Source organism: Rutidosis leptorrhynchoides, chromosome 2 (genome assembly GCF_046630445.1).
Source record: "Rutidosis leptorrhynchoides isolate AG116_Rl617_1_P2 chromosome 2, CSIRO_AGI_Rlap_v1, whole genome shotgun sequence".
Lineage (NCBI taxonomy): Eukaryota > Viridiplantae > Streptophyta > Magnoliopsida > Asterales > Asteraceae > Rutidosis > Rutidosis leptorrhynchoides.
The window spans coordinates 86,530,081-86,548,079 of record NC_092334.1 but is presented as its reverse complement, the minus strand read 5'-3'; positions in this window follow the sequence as shown (position 1 = coordinate 86,548,079).

The window sequence follows — 17,999 nt, the reverse complement described above, 5'->3', positions numbered from 1 at the left end:
TGATTCACAAATTTACCCCCGAACATTACCCATAACCTCCTTGCCAATAACCCATAATTTCCTTAACTCTAGCTTGCTCGTAAACTTGTTTTGAAATCGTTTGGACATAACCTCGTCGTAGTATTTTATGTATAATACTAATAATATTACTAATAAAAATAATAAGATTAATAATAATAATATTAATCTTAATAATATATATATATATATATATATATATATATATATATATATATATATATATATATATATATATATATATTTGAGAGACAGAGAGATTTTGAGAAAAAAAGTAAATATATTCGAACAAAACTTGCGAGCTTTATAGACCTGGCCTGATTTCCACTGCCATGCGATCGCATGGCTGGGCAGTGTAATTCCCATGCGATCGCATGGGAAACTTTTCCAGCTCACAATGTTTTGGCAACTAGCTCGTCGACATATTTTTATAATATATATAATATATAATTTAAATTAATTAATTATATATTATATTTTATTCTCGTGCATAGTTGATTTGTAATTTTTGTTTCGATAAGTCGTACGTCGTCACTCGACTTATGTCCCGGTTCCGATTTTTCGAATGTCCCTTCGTACGCTGAGAAAACTTGTACATTACATTTTGGGACACGTACCTTAGTCAAAATATAGCCTTAAATTATCCCTAAATTATATCACTCAAAATATAACTTATACATTTGAGTGTTTTGGTCATTTACATCTATAAATCATCATCTCGCTATTTGTTAAAATACATTTTAAAATAGTGTTTACTGTAGCAAAGTTACTATGGCAAAGCCAATTTTTACTGTAGCAATTCACTGTAGCAAAGTCAATTTCACTGTAGCAAGTAGTGATTTTCGAAAACACTGTAGCATTTTGAGTACTGTAGCAATTTGAAAATACTGTAGCAAATTAGTGTTTTACTGGTTCATCTTAAATGCTTTAGTTAACTTATCTAAATATCAATCGAATCAATAAACGAATGTTACTATCGTTTACTAAATAACTTGAAATTATATATATGTATATATCTTTTTAATATACATAAATCAGTTTTTAAATACACATTGGAAGTTATTTATAAATAAATTTTAATAATAAATATTCCAACTTATCATATATATTCAAATAGATATTTAAACCAATAAGTTTAATGTACGGTCTCAAACAATTAATACATTGTTACCTTTTCAAATTATAGTATATATGTATCTATTTATATATAATTGTTCGCGAATCGTCGAAAATAACCGAAGGGTATTTAAATATATAAAAGTAGTTCAAAAATTTTGAGATTCAGTTTTACAGACTTTGCTTATCGTGTCAGAAACGTTAATCATACAAGATTAAGTTTAAATTTGGTCAAAAATTTCCGGGTCATCACAGTACCTACCCGTTAAAGAAATTTCGTCCCAAAATTTGAGTGAGGTCGTCATGGCTAACAATAAAAATGTTTTCATGACGTATGTAAGTTGATAAATAGAATTTTATCATCGTTGAATAATATGGATAAAAAAATCCAGTTACTTGAAGCGTATGAGGGAAGCAATCGTAATAAAGTGAAATAGAGATTCGTCTTATCTTTTGATGTAGTAACAATTGGTTTCAGGAATTTAAGGAATAGAAAATCTTCATAATCCAAATAAGATTTGATTCTTCGGGAATTAAGGAAATTAAGATTTCCTTTGATTAAATGCGTAATCTACCTTGATTGCTATGTCTGATATTTTGCTATAAATTAACCACTTCTGTTTCATTATTTTCACCACTCCTACATCTTCTTCCTCATTTCATACCTTCCAAAAGATTGTGAAATGCATCATCCAGTTCTAATTCTTGATATACTCCTAACCTTCATATCTGTTAATCTTCTCTTTCATTTACCACCGGAGGATTTTATTTACTTTTACTTTTATCTTGGGGTTATAGTGTTATTAATTTTCCCGTGTCTTTACGTTGCAATACGTATTGATATACACGGTTTGTAAATTTTTGGGATTGTTATCGGGCTTTTATTCTCCTTTATATTTCAGAGCTCTATGCTTTCGATTTCTCTTCCTGATCTTAAGTCAAGCGAATAATGGTCCGGAATTCATAGGTATGGATTTCGGAATGAACATAGTTAATGTTCTAATAAAGAAATTGTAATAACACGATCTTGATTTGTCAAATTACCAGAATATTCGGAAAAGACCGAATCATCAAGAAATATTTTTTTTTTTGATATATTTAGAGGTTAAATAGAATGAAAGAGTTATGTAACATGGTTCATGATAATGGTGGGATCTGTGAACCTTTATCACGTTCCATTAGAAACTCAGCATGACTTACTGTAATATAATCACGTTGACCAAGTGTCATTATATTATACTAATTCATGCTTCAGTTTCCAACATTACTTTAAAACATTCATAATTTGAGTTCGAATTTTTATGAATTTAGAAACTAAAACAGTTTCTTTTATGACGTAATACAGATAGCGTGAAGGAATGAATAATTTCAGATAGTTACGAAATTATCCTCAGAAACATTGAGGATATTTATAATGAAAGATATGATGATATCTTAGAATATTTAAGATAATGATGATGATGATGAAGAATATTGTCCGTAGAGGTTTTGGAGTAAGGAGCAAGGTATTTGCTAAAGATTTCAGCAGATACTGAATCATTTGGATTCTTTGAAGGCAGGTTCAGTCTTTGTGATTTATCCACAGCCTCCTTCATACTTTGCTCAATCCGTTTTCCAGTTCTAAACCTTCTCTTTTTCTCAGCTTTACCACCATACCATTCTTTATCATCAAACTTTTGATTGTTAAAGCCGTTTACAGTTTTTGCTGCTTCATCAGCATTTTTCTAAAATTCGGAGGGCTAGTTCACAGTTTGGGATGTTTTTCAGAAACTTCACATTCGAAGTATGTTATTCCAGGAGGTAGACGTTATATGTACACATATAACTGTTGGCGTAGACGTGCTACAAGATTTCAAAATACTGATTGCTAATTCCTGATAGTTGGTATGGCAATTGCCGTTATAAGATGTGGATGAGTACATGATATGGTTTCAATGAGTATAAGGATTTTTCGAAAGGTCAAAGATCAATGAAGTTGTTGGTAAATTTACTGCTAATGTGGTGGAACATGAAAGATTCCCCGATAACAAAAACGTATGTGCCAAAGTTACAAGTCTGAAAGGTCGTCGTTGACTGGTTGAATGGTTGATAATACTGGATACTTTGAAAAGGAATTGCAAGGTTATTTCCGGTAAAAACAATGCTAAAGGATCTTGCATAGTTTTGAAGTCAAAGTATAGCTTTGAAAGATGTAGAGATCTAAGAATGATGTCACCCGTTAAATCTTGACTTGGATTCTGATCCGTAAATATCAGAATATGTAATTGAAATCTTTAACGGGTAGGTAATTCCCGAGAAATATATAAGTTCACAATTAATATTACCATCTTTATGAAAATATATGTATGTATATTTTCTTCAGATGTAATACAAATTTGATGAGTTAATATCATATTAAGACTCATTTATTTTTGACTTGAATTAGAAATGAATAATCTCTAAAACATTAAAGATTTAATAATCTTTACGGAGTATTTTACTAATGTAATCAATACTCAGTTTTATTGATATTTTCTCAGTGAATCATGTTGGTGCTCATGGAACTCTTGCTAACTTCGCAAGGTACGAATGATGTTTTCTAGAAAGTTTCGCATACATCGAAGATGAAAGTATAAAATCAACCATATAATTGAATAATATACTTAGTTTATTATGAAATGGAATTCATTGAGTTGGAAACAGAGATTGTAGTTAACGATGGTTAAGTCATTAACGAAGGATGTACATCATAGCATATTAGTAATATGAATTAACCGAGTAGTACCTACCAGTTAAGATTCACACGTAATAACTTGGTACGAAAAGATTTATTTTGATTTCAAAATTCATATATATTAAATATACATAAAATTTCTTTAGGGGAAATAAGTTAATACTTCATCAGTTATTGTTGCTAGTATTTCTTGGTAACTACGATGAGTACGACGTTGATGTTCAAGGTACATATTGTGATGTTGAGGCTTGCGGTGCGGATGTTGTTAGTGGTGGTAATGGTACTGTTGGTGTTGTTGTCGGTGGTACTGTTGATGCCGGAGATTCTGCTGGTACTTGTAACCTTTGCACCATATTCTCCAAAGCTACTACCCGAGCGCGAAGCTCGTTGACTTCTTCTACTACACCGGGATGATTGGCGGTTAAGACGAGCGGATGAATAAGATCCGGAATTTGAGAGAGTATATGATCATGACGAGATATTCTGGAGATGAGAGAGAAAATGGTATTACGAACAGGTTCGCCGGTAAGTGCTTCAGGTTCTTCGCCAAGAGGGCAATGTGGTGGATGGAAGGGATCGCCTTCTTCTTGTCTCCAATAATTAAGTAGGCTACGAACCCATCCCCAATTCATCCAGAATAGATGATGGCTAATTGGTTGATCCATTACGGTTACACTGTCTTCGGAATTCAGGTGAATATCCATATCGGAATAGCTGTCAGAGTTTAAGGAATTTGAACTAGATACGGGATCCATCTTGTATAATTAGGGAGATGATTTTTTTTATATGAATTAGATTATAGAATGTAGTTTGGTATTCTTCAATACATAATTTACATATGTATATATAATACCAAATTCCATAAATCACAGAGAAATTTTCAGAAGATGTCAGAAAAAGTTTACAGTAACAGATAAGCTAAGATATGAATTTTGTCTATACGCTATTCATATAATCAATGCAGTAAAATGTTTCTAGACTAGGAATGATAAGCAGGTAATTTCCGACAAAAATGATAAGCAAAACTTTTGACATGCAGACACAGTCGAAGTCCAGACTTACTAATGCATCATAACAACTATCAGTTAGACACACTTATGCAAGACCTGGTTCACTAGAACCTGGCTCTGATACCAACTGTGACGATCGCTCCAAATCCATATGGACGAATACATCATTCATCGATTTCATTGCGAGGTATTTGACCTCTATATGATACGTTTTATAAACATTGCATTCTTTTGAAAAGGCAAACCATATATGAATATTTAAATCAAAGGTTTTCGACATCTGATGATTTCTACATATAGACAATCACCGTAAATAATAGTTTACAACAGTAATTCCGTTGACAATGCAGTCAAAATAAGATACATGGTGATGATTTAGTGAATGCAACGTTTTCTTGAAAAATATGCCATGTAAGACTCCATGCTCATAGCTTGTCTATCATATGAGCAAACAGCGGAAGACTTCTAGGGAACCTGAGAATAAACATGCTAACAAGTGTCAACACAAAGGTTGGTGAGTTCATAGTTTTAATGTTGCGCATAATCTGTATATAAAGGTGGATCACAAGATTTCAGTTGTTTCATCCAGAAACGTTTATCAAAATATTCTACGAAATTGAGCACCCTGGTAACTAAACTTAACGTATATATAATTTATACCCTTTGTATAATCATCTTAATAATACACGCAAACCAACGTGTACGCTTCTCAAATAGCATACGTCCGTTAAAAGGCTAGTGCTCTAGCTCGGACGGGGATATCAAGCCCTATGGATCCATATACTACTACTCGCGCCCACCAGTTCTTATAACTGGCAGTTACTAGTTACCAAAGCTAAGGGATTTTCGGTTCAAACTCAGTGTAGAATTTAGTATGTACTTGTATCCATTGCGTTTAAAATAAAGTGCATGTATTCTCAGCCCAAAAATATAGATTGCAAAAGCAATTAAAAAGGGAGCAAATGAAACTCACACATATAAATATTGTAAATCAGTTAATAAAGCATTTGCATGTATTCTCAGCCCAAAAATGTAGAGAGTAAAAGGGATCATATGAAACTCACACATATAAATATTGTAAATCAGTTAATAAAGCATTTGCATGTATTCTCAGCCCAAAAATGTAGAGAGTAAAAGGGATCATATGAAACTCATCTTATCAGCATATAAAGTCGTTCATCGTAATGTGATTGAAACTCAGAGTATCGAATAACCATAGATCTCAACGTATCAATATTGAGATTTAATATTGAAGAAAAGTACGTAGACGTAACGGAGATGATAAACACTAGGTTTGATTCACAAATATACCCCCGAACATTACCCATAACCTCCTTGGCAATAACCCATAATTTCCTTAACTCTAGCTTGCTCGTAAACTTGTTTTGAAATCGTTTGGACATAACCTCGTCGTAGTATTTTATGTATAATACTAATAATATTACTAATAAAAATAATAAGATTAATAATAATAATATTAATCTTAATAATATATATATATATATATATATATATATATATATATATATATATATATATATATATATATATATATATATATATATATATATATTTGAGAGACAGAGAGATTTTGAGAAAAAAAGTAAATATATTCGAAAAAAACTTGCGAGCTTTATAGACCTGGCCTGATTTCCACTACCATGCGATCGCATGGCTGGGCAGTGTAATTCCCATGCGATCGCATGGGAAACTTTTCCAGCTCACAATGTTTTGGCAACTAGCTCGTCGACATATTTTTATAATATATATAATATATAATTTAAATTAATTAATTATATATTATATTTTATTCTCGTGCATAGTTGATTTGTAATTTTTGTTTCGATAAGTCGTACGTCGTCACTCGACTTATGTCCCGGTTCCGATTTTTCGAATGTCCCTTCGTACGCTGAGAAAACTTGTACATTACATTTTGGGACACGTACCTTAGTCAAAATATAGCCTTAAATTATCCCTAAATTATATCACTCAAAATATAACTTATACATTTGAGTGTTTTGGTCATTTACATCTATAAATCATCATCTCGCTATTTGTTAAAATACATTTTAAAATAGTGTTTACTGTAGCAAAGTTACTATAGCAAAGCCAATTTTTACTGTAGCAATTCACTGTAGCAAAGTCAATTTCACTGTAGCAAGTAGTGATTTTCGAAAACACTGTAGCATTTTGAGTACTGTAGCAATTTGAAAATACTGTAGCAAATTAGTGTTTTACTGGTTCATCTTAAATGCTTTAGTTAACTTATCTAAATATCAATCGAATCAATAAACGAATGTTACTATCGTTTACTAAATAACTTGAAATTATATATATGTATATATCTTTTTAATATACATAAATCAGTTTTTAAATACACATTGGAAGTTATTTATAAATAAATTTTAATAATAAATATTCCAACTTATCATATATATTCAAATAGATATTTAAACCAATAAGTTTAATGTACGGTCTCAAACAATTAATACATTGTTACCTTTTCAAATTATAGTATATATATATCTATTTATATATAATTGTTCGCGAATCGTCGAAAATAACCGAAGGGTATTTAAATATATAAAAGTAGTTCAAAAATTTTGAGATTTAGTTTTACAGACTTTGCTTATCGTGTCAGAAACGTTAATCATACAAGATTAAGTTTAAATTTGGTCAGAAATTTCCGGGTCATCACAATGCCCTTCATTAAACTCAAAATAGAAAAAGACAGGATTCTGTCGCTGGGCTAGTGCGCGGTGCGCTCACCCAAGGGTGCGCGGCGCCCACACTGGTCTGGGCAGAATCTGAGCCTTTTGATTTATACCACGCTTCACCCATTATACGCACATCATTTATACTCTAAGTATACTAAATATTAGGGTCTTACAACTCTCCTCCACTTAGAATCGATCACGTCCTCGTGATCCTTGTCACTTAACCAAACGGACCACACTCCACGGTCCTCAGGCATAAGTCCCAATCCGACTTTCCTAAGCAATTCTTCCCAATGAATCGCCTTTAACAACTACATCGTCACCCGTGATTTATCAAATCCACAATCCGAGCACTAAAACCATGCTCATTCCCTAACATCGGGAAGACTCAACCAATCTCGTACCGAGATATCAATCCCTTAGCGTACCCTTACCGAGTACAACGCTAAAAGCAACCAAGTCTCAATCTATGGTCAACAACCCGAAGCGATGAAGACTGATCCAAACGAATCCTTACGGATAACACCAATCACTATACAACCCTTGTAGTGCGCAATACGACCCATACGCAACTACCATAACATCATAAACCAGACGGCTACAACCGATAACGCCCAAAACAATCATGGCAACGCTAATCCCAAGGTGTACAAAATCGACTATTGTCACACCCGTAACAACATGTGAGCGAAACACGGCTATCGCATCACTAAACATACCACACGGCCCTCACGACCCCACCATCGGTGTATAAAACAACCGATAGATCACAACACACGGTCCTTACGACCCCACCATCGGTGTATAAAACAACCGACAGATCAACAACACGAAGGCTGGCCGAAAACACACGCGCCTTAGTGAATTCGAACTACACGCGACTCACTACCTTCACCACAACAACAATCGGGATTGGCCGAACTACACGCGCCTTAGTGAATCCGAACTACACGAGAGTCACTATCCCGGAGGAATGACCGAACTACACGAGTCATTTGTGAATCCGAACTACACGAGACTCACTCCTCAATACAATGACCGAAACCACACAAGTCATTGGTGAATCCGAACTACACGCGATTCACTTCCACAATAAGATGACCGAACTACACGCGTCATCGTGAACTCGCAAACACACGCGATCCACAATCTCAACACAGGAATGGTACTCGCATTTCCCACCGGTACTCGCATTTCCCGATAATGTTATACCACGCTGATATAACACTACTCCCATCACACACGCTCTTTTGGCCTCCATCACGACGAGTAATGTAACATCGCGCACTGCTACACCATAGTGCATCCTAACAGAATACACTAACCTTCAACACACGCTCTTTTGGCCTCGATCAACGAGTAGTGTAACATCACGCACTGCTACACCATAGTGAATCCTAACGGATACAACTAACCATCACCATACGTACGCGTACACAACGCCAACACAATCGAGCAAGAACCACCTATATCGCACATAGGCACAAAACAACAATTCTCCATAAGGGAATCTACTACGCACATCCCTGAACCGAGGGATTTCAACTTGCTCGTCAACCACGTCCATTATCTCTCAACGAGATTACCACATTATCACCTCGGTGACAATTTACATCCAAAACCATAAGTACAATTTATCCGAAATTGTAATCTACCACAAATCGACCAAAACCAGGTCTCGACAACATTTTCCGGATCTACCAAAAGCATCATCCGAAATCTCACACTAAAACTTCCTCGTGCGGGAGTGTAACTCCCCCACTTGGAATTACGTTCCATATCCACAACTCATACAACCGTACAATGCTACCAAAGGTAGACTTTACAAACGATTGGGCTCACACGACCCATCACCATATCTTGCTCCAGCCTTGAGCACATGAAGGATTTCAATCAATCCTTAAACACTTCGAACAAAAAGTGTACCACGAATTACACAAACCACACCCTCGCAATCATCCAATTGCTCTAGTTTGTCAATTTCCACCTAGTCACTCATGTACCTAAGGGTTTCACTCCGGTACCCTAAGTACAATGTAACCACAACACAATCGGAGTCGAACACCACGCTAGTAGGTATAAAAGAGGCACCTAATGTCGCGTCACGTAGACTCCTTTACCAACGTGCATCGAGATCCAAAACACTCGATTTCAAGGGTTTCATCCCACCCGTCGAACCTCATGGTTCTTCAACTCTAACACACAAGCGAACACGCGCTTAACAATCGAACACCAAAACCCATTTCCATGGCTTGGTAGAAACATTTCTCAAATACTAAGGAATGCTTGGTTGCACCAAGTCTTACGCCCTTCACCCGACAATCAACGTTGAAATGTCCCGTTCTTATTGATTAAAAACGTTCCATATTAATTGATTTCGTTGCGAGGTTTTGACCTCTATATGAGACGTTTTTCAAAGACTGCATTCATTTTAAAACAAACCATAACCTTTATTTCATCAATAAAGGTTTAAAAAGCTTTACGTAGATTATCAAATAATGATAATCTAAAATATCCTGTTTACACACGACTATTACATAATGGTTTACAATACAAATATGTTACAATAAAATAAGTTTCTTGAATGCAGTTTTTACACAATATCATACAAGCATGGACTCCAAATCTCGTCCTTATTTAAGTATGCGACAGCGGAAGCTCTTAATATTCACCTGAGAATAAACATGCTTAAAACGTCAACAAAAATGTTGGTGAGTTATAGGTTTAACCTATATATATCAAATCATAATAATAGACCACAAGATTTCATATTTCAATATACATCCCATACATAGAGATAAAAATCATTCATATGGTGAACACCTGGTAACCGACATTAACAAGATGCATATTTAAGAATATCCCCATCATTCCGGGACACCCTTCGGATATGATATAAATTTCGAAGTACTAAATCATCCGGTACTTTGGATGGGGTTTATTAGGCCCAATAGATCTATCTTTAGGATTCGCGTCAATTAGGGTGTCTGTTCCCTAATTCTTAGATTACCAGACTTAATAAAAAGGGGCATATTCGATTTCGATAATTCAACCATAGAATGTAGTTTCACGTACTTGTGTCTATTTTGTAAATCATTTATAAAACCTGCATGTATTCTCATCTCAAAAATATTAGATTTTAAAAGTGGGACTATAACTCACTTTCACAGATTTTTACTTCGTCGGGAAGTAAGACTTGGCCACTGGTTGATTCACGAACCTATAAAAATATATACATATATATCAAAGTATGTTCAAAATATATTTACAACACTTTTAATATATTTTGATGTTTTAAGTTTATTAAGTTAGCTGTCCTCGTTAGTAACCTACAACTAGTTGTCCACAGTTAGATGTACAGAAATAAATCGATAAATATTATCTTGAATCAATCCACGACCCAGTGTATACGTATCTCAGTATTGATCACAACTCAAATTATATATATTTTAGAATCAACCTCAACCCTGTATAGCTAACTCCAACATTCACATATAGAGTGTCTATGGTTGTTCCGAAATATATATAGATGTGTCGACATGATAGGTCGAAACATTGTATACGTGCCTATGGTATCTCAAGATTACATAATATACAATACAAGTTGATTAAGTTATGGTTGGAATAGATTTGTTACCAATTTTCACGTAGCTAAAATGAGAAAAATTATCCAATCTTGTTTTACCCATAACTTCTTCATTTTAAATCCGTTTTGAGTGAATCAAATTGCTATGGTTTTATATTGAACTCTATTTTATGAATCTAAACAGAAAAAGTATAGGTTTATAGTCAGAAAAATAAGTTACAAGTCGTTTTTGTAAAGGTAGTCATTTCAGTCGAAAGAACGACGTCTAGATGACCATTTTAGAAAACATACTTCCACTTTGAGTTTAACCATAATTTTTGGATATAGTTTCATGTTCATAATAACAATCATTTTCTCAGAATAACAACTTTTAAATCAAAGTTTATCATAGTTTTTAATTAACTAACCCAAAACAGCCCGCGGTGTTACTACGACGGCGTAAATCCGGTTTTACGATGTTTTTCGTGTTTCCAGGTTTTAAATCATTAAGTTAGCATATCATATAGATATAGAACATGTGTTTAGTTGATTTTAAAAGTCAAGTTAGAAGGATTAACTTTTGTTTGCGAACAAGTTTAGAATTAACTAAACTATGTTCTAGTGATTACAAGTTTAAACTTTCGAATAAGATAGCTTTATATGTATGAATCGAATGATGTTATGAACATCATTACTACCTTAAGTTCCTTGGATAAACATACTGGAAAATAAAAAAATGGATCTAGCTTCAACGGATCCTTGGATGGCTCGAAGTTCTTGAAGCAGAATCATGACACGAAAACAAGTTCAAGTAAGATCATCACTTGAAATAAGATTGTTATAGTTATAGAAATTGAACCAAAGTTTGAATATAATTATTAACTTGTATTAGAATGATAACCTACTGTAAGAAACAAAGATTTCTTGAGGTTGGATGATCACCTTACAAGATTGGAAGTGAGCTAGCAAACTTGAAAGTATTCTTGATTTTATGTAACTAGAACTTGTAGAATATATGAAGAACACTTAGAACTTGAAGATAGAACTTGAGAGAGATAAATTATATGAAGAAAATTGAAGAATGAAAGTGTTTGTAGGTGTTTTTGGTCGTTGGTGTATGGATTAGATATAAAGGATATGTAATTTTGTTTTCATGTAAATAAGTCATGAATGATTACTCATATTTTTGTAATTTTATGAGATATTTCATACTAGTTGCCAAATGATGGTTCCCACATGTGTTAGGTGACTCACATGGGCTGCTAAGAGCTGATCATTGGAGTGTATATACCAATAGTACATACATCTAAAAGCTGTGTATTGTACGAGTACGAATACGGGTGCATACGAGTAGAATTGTTGATGAAACTGAACGAGGATGTAATTATAAGCATTTTTGTTAAGTAGAAGTATTTTGATAAGTGTATTGAAGTCTTTCAAAAGTGTATAAATACATATTAAAACACTACATGTATATACATTTTAACTGAGTCGTTAAGTCATCGTTAGTCGTTACATGTAAGTGTTGTTTTGAAACCTTTAGGTTAACGATCTTGTTAAATGTTGTTAACCCAATGTTTATAATATCAAATGAGATTTTAAATTATTATATTATCATGATATTATCATGTATGAATATCTCTTAATATGATATATATATATATACATTAAATGTCTTTACAACGATAATCGTTACATATATGTCTCGTTTAAAAATCATTAAGTTAGTAGTCTTGTTTTTACATATGTAGTTCATTGTTAATATACTTAATGATATATTTACTTATCATAGTATCATGTTAACTATATATATATCCATATATATGTCATCATATAGTTTTTACAAGTTTTAACGTTCGTGAATCACCTGTCAACTTGGGTGGTCAATTGTCTATATGAAACATATTTCAATTAATCAAGTCTTAACAAGTTTAATTGCTTAACATGTTGGAAACATTTAATCATGTAAATATCAATCTCAATTAATATATATAAACATGGAAAAGTTCGGGTCACTACAGTACCTACCCGTTAAATAAATTTCGTCCCGAAATTTTAAGTTGTTGAAGGTGTTGACGAATCTTCTGGAAATAGATGCGGGTATTTCTTCTTCATCTGATCTTCACGCTCCCAGGTAAACTCGGGTCCTCTACGAGAATTCCATCGAACCTTAACAATTGGTATCTTGTTTTGCTTAAGTCTTTTAACCTCACGATCCATTATTTCGACGGGTTCTTCGATGAATTGGAGTTTTTCGTTGATTTGGATTTCATCTAACAGAATAGTGAAATCTTCTTTAGCAAAACATTTCTTCAAATTCGAGACGTGGAAAGTGTTATGTACAGCCGCGAGTTGTTGAGGTAACTCAAGTCGGTAAGCTACTGGTCCGACACGATCAATAATCTTGAATGGTCCAATATACCTTGGATTTAATTTCCCTCGTTTACCAAATTGAACAACGCCTTTCCAAGGTGCAACTTTAAGCATGACCATCTCTCCAATTTCAAATTCTATATCTTTTCTTTTAATGTCAGCGTAGCTCTTTTGTCGACTTTGGGCGGTTTTCAACCGTTGTTGAATTTGGATGATCTTCTCGGTAGTTTCTTGTATAATCTCCGGACCCGTAATCTGTCTATCCCCCACTTCACTCCAACAAATCGGAGACCTGCACTTTCTACCATAAAGTGCTTCAAACGGCGTCATCTCAATGCTTGAATGGTAGCTGTTGTTGTAGGAAAATTCTGCTAACGGTAGATGTCGATCCCAACTGTTTCCGAAATCAATAACACATGCTCGTAGCATGTCTTCAAGCGTTTGTATCGTCCTTTCGCTCTGCCCATCAGTTTGTGGATGATAGGCAGTACTCATGTCTAGACGAGTTCCTAATGCTTGCTGTAATGTCTGCCAGAATCTTGAAATAAATCTGCCATCCCTATCAGAGATAATAGAGATTGGTATTCCATGTATGGAGACGACTTCCTTCAAATACAGTCGTGCTAACTTCTCCATCTTGTCATCTTCTCTTATTGGCAGGAAATGTGCTGATTTGGTGAGACGATCAACTATTACCCAAATAGTATCAAACCACTTGCAGTCCTTGGCAATTTAGTGATGAAATCCATGGTAATGTTTTCCCATTTCCATTCTGGGATTTCGGGTTGTTGAAGTAGACCTGATGGTTTCTGATGCTCAGCTTTGACCTTAGAACACGTCAAACATTCTCCTACGTATTTAGCAACATCGGCTTTCATACCCGGCCACCAAAAATGTTTCTTGAGATCCTTGTACATCTTCCCCGTTCCAGGATGTATTGAGTATCTGGTTTTATGAGCTTCTCTAAGTACCATTTCTCTCATATCTCCCAATTTTAGTACCCAAATCCTTTCAGCCCTATACCGGGTTCCGTCTTCCCGAATATTAAGATGCTTCTCCGATCCTTTGGGTATTTCATCCTTTAAATTTCCCTCTTTTAAAACTCCTTGTTGCGCCTCCTTTATTTGAGTAGTAATGTTATTATGAATCATTATATTCATAGATTTTACTCGAATGGGTTCTCTGTCCTTCCTGCTCAAGGCATCGGCTACCACATTTGCCTTCCCCGGGTGGTAACGAATCTCAAAGTCATAATCATTCAACAATTCAATCCACCTATGATGCCTCATATTCAGTTGTTTCTGATTAAATATGTGTTGAAGACTTTTGTGGTCGGTATATATAATACTTTTGACCCCATATAAGTAGTGCCTCCAAGTCTTTAATGCAAAAACAACCGCGTCTAATTCCAAATCATGCGTCGTATAATTTTGCTCGTGAATCTTCAATTGTCTAGACGCATAAGCAATCACCTTCGTTCGTTGCATTAATACACAACCGAGACCTTGCTTTGATGCGTCACAATAAATCAAAAAATCATCATTCCCTTCAGGCAATGACAATATAGGTGCCGTAGTTAGCTTTTTCTTCAATAACTGAAACGCTTTCTCTTGTTCATCATTCCATTCAAATTTCTTCCCTTTATGCGTTAATGCAGTCAAGGGTTTTGCTATTCTGGAAAAGTCTTGGATGAACCTTCTGTAGTAACCAGCTAGTCCTAAAAACTGGCGTATGTGTTTCGGAGTTTTCGGGGTTTCCCACTTTTCAACAGTTTCTATCTTTGCCGGATCCACCTTAATACCTTTTTTGTTCACTATGTGACCGAGGAATTGAACTTCTTCCAACCAAAATGCACACTTTGAAAATTTAGCGTACAATTCTTCCTTCCTCAATACTTCTAACACCTTTCTCAAATGTTCACCGTGTTCTTGGTCATTCTTTGAGTAAATAAGTATGTCATCAATGAAAACAATGACAAACTTGTCAAGGTATGGTCCACACACTCGGTTCATAAGGTCCATGAACACAGCTGGTGCATTAGTTAAACCAAACGGCATGACCATAAACTCGTAATGACCGTAACGTGTTCTGAAAGTAGTCTTTGGAATATCATCTTCTTTCACCCGCATTTGATGATACCCGGAACGTAAGTCAATCTTTGAATAGATAGACGAGCCTTGTAGTTGATCAAATAAGTCGTCGATTCTCGGTAGTGGGCAGCGGTTCTTGATGGTAAGTTTGTTCAACTCTCGGTAGTCGATACGCAACCTGAATGTACCATCTTTCTTCTTGACAAACAAAACAGGAGCTCCCCACGGTGATGTACTTGGTCGAATGAAACCACGCTCTAAAAGTTCTTGTAATTGGCTTTGCAGTTCTTCCATCTCGCTGGGTGCGAGTCTGTAAGGAGCACGAGCTATTGGTGCAGCTCCTGGTACAAGATCTATTTGAAATTCAACGGATCGATGTGGGGGTAATCCCGGTAATTCTTTCTGAAATACATCGGGAAATTCTTTTGCGACGGGAACATCATTGATGCTCTTTTCTTCAGTTTGTACTTTCTCGACGTGTGCTAGAACAGCATAGCAACCTTTTCTTATTAGTTCTTGTGCCTTCAAATTACTAATAAGATGTAGCTTCGTGTTGCCCTTTTCTCCGTACACCATTAAGGGTTTTCCTTTTTCTCGTATAATGCGAATTGCATTTTTGTAACAAACGATCTCTGCTTTCACTTCTTTCAACCAGTCCATACCGATTATCACATCAAAACTCCCTAACTCTACTGGTATCAAGTCAATCTTAAATGTTTCGCTAACCAGTTTAATTTCTCGATTCCGACATATATTATCTGCTGAAATTAATTTACCATTTGCTAATTCGAGTAAAAATTTACTATCCAAAGGCGTCAATGGACAACTTAATTTAGCACAAAAATCTCTACTCATATAGCTTCTATCCGCACCCGAATCAAATAAAACGTAAGCAGATTTATTGTCAATAAGAAACGTACCCGTAACAAGCTCCGGGTCTTCCTGTGCCTCTGCCGCATTAATATTGAAAACTCTTCTGCGGCCTTATCCATTCGTGTTCTCCTGGTTCGGGCAATTTCTAATAATGTGGCCCGGTTTTCCACATTTATAACAAACTACATTGGCATAACTTGCTCCGACACTACTTGCTCCGCCATTACTCTTTCCGACACCATTTGTTCCTTTCGTTCTATTAACCCCTGGTCCGTAGACCTCACACTTCGCCGCGCTATGACCATTTCTTTTACACTTGTTGCAAAATTTGGTGCAGAACCCCGAGTGATACTTTTCACACCTTTGGCATAGCTGCTTCTGATTGTTGTTGTTGTTGCGGTTATTATTGTTGTTGGGATGATTGTTGTAGTTGCAGTTGTTGTTGTTGTTGTTGTTGTTGTTGTTGTTAGGCCGTTTGTTGTAGTTGCGATTGATGTTGCGATTGTTGGGATAATTGTTGCGATTATTGTTGAAATTGCTGTTGTTGTTGTATTGGTGATTCTTATCACCGTTTTCCTCCCACTTTCTTTTGACTTGCTTCACATTGGCCTCTTCAGCAGTCTGTTCTTTAATTCTTTCTTCAATCTGGTTCACTAGTTTGTGAGCCATTCTACATGCCTGTTGTATGGAGGCGGGCTCGTGTGAACTTATATCTTCTTGGATTCTTTCCGATAATCCTTTCACAAATGCGTCGATCTTCTCTTCCTCATCTTCGAATGCTCCCGGACACAATAGGCACAATTCTGTGAATCGTCTTTCGTACGTGGTAATATCAAATCCTTGGGTTCGTAACCCTCTAAGTTCTGTCTTGAGCTTATTGACCTCGGTTCTGGGACGGTACTTCTCGTTCATCAAGTGCTTGAATGCTGACCACGGTAGTGCGTACGCATCGTCTTATCCCACTTGCTCTAGATAGGTATTCCACCATGTTAATGCTGAACCTGTGAAGGTATGCGTAGCGTACTTCACTTTGTCCTCTTCAGTACACTTACTTATGGCAAACACCGATTCGACCTTCTCGGTCCACCGTTTCAATCCGATCGGTCCTTCGGTTCCATCAAATTCCAAAGGTTTGCAGGTAGTGAATTCTTTGTAGGTGCATCCTACACGATTTTCTGTACTGCTAGATCCAAGGTTATTGTTGGTATGTAGCGCAGCCTGTACTGCGGCTATGTTTGAAGCTAGAAAAGTACGGAATTCCTCTTCATTCATATTCACGGTGTGTCGAGTAGTCGGTGCCATTTCCTTCAAAATAGTCAAATGGAACAAGTTAATCATACAGAATATTAAGAGTAGTTAATAGTATTTCGTAGCATAATATGAACTCATTTATAAAAGCTTTTTCTTCATATTAGCATTTTATAAGTTTAAATTCGGGTAGTACCTACCCGTTAAGTTCATACTTAGTAGCTAATATACAATTCAACTACTACAATTCTATATGAAAAAACTGATTATAATAAT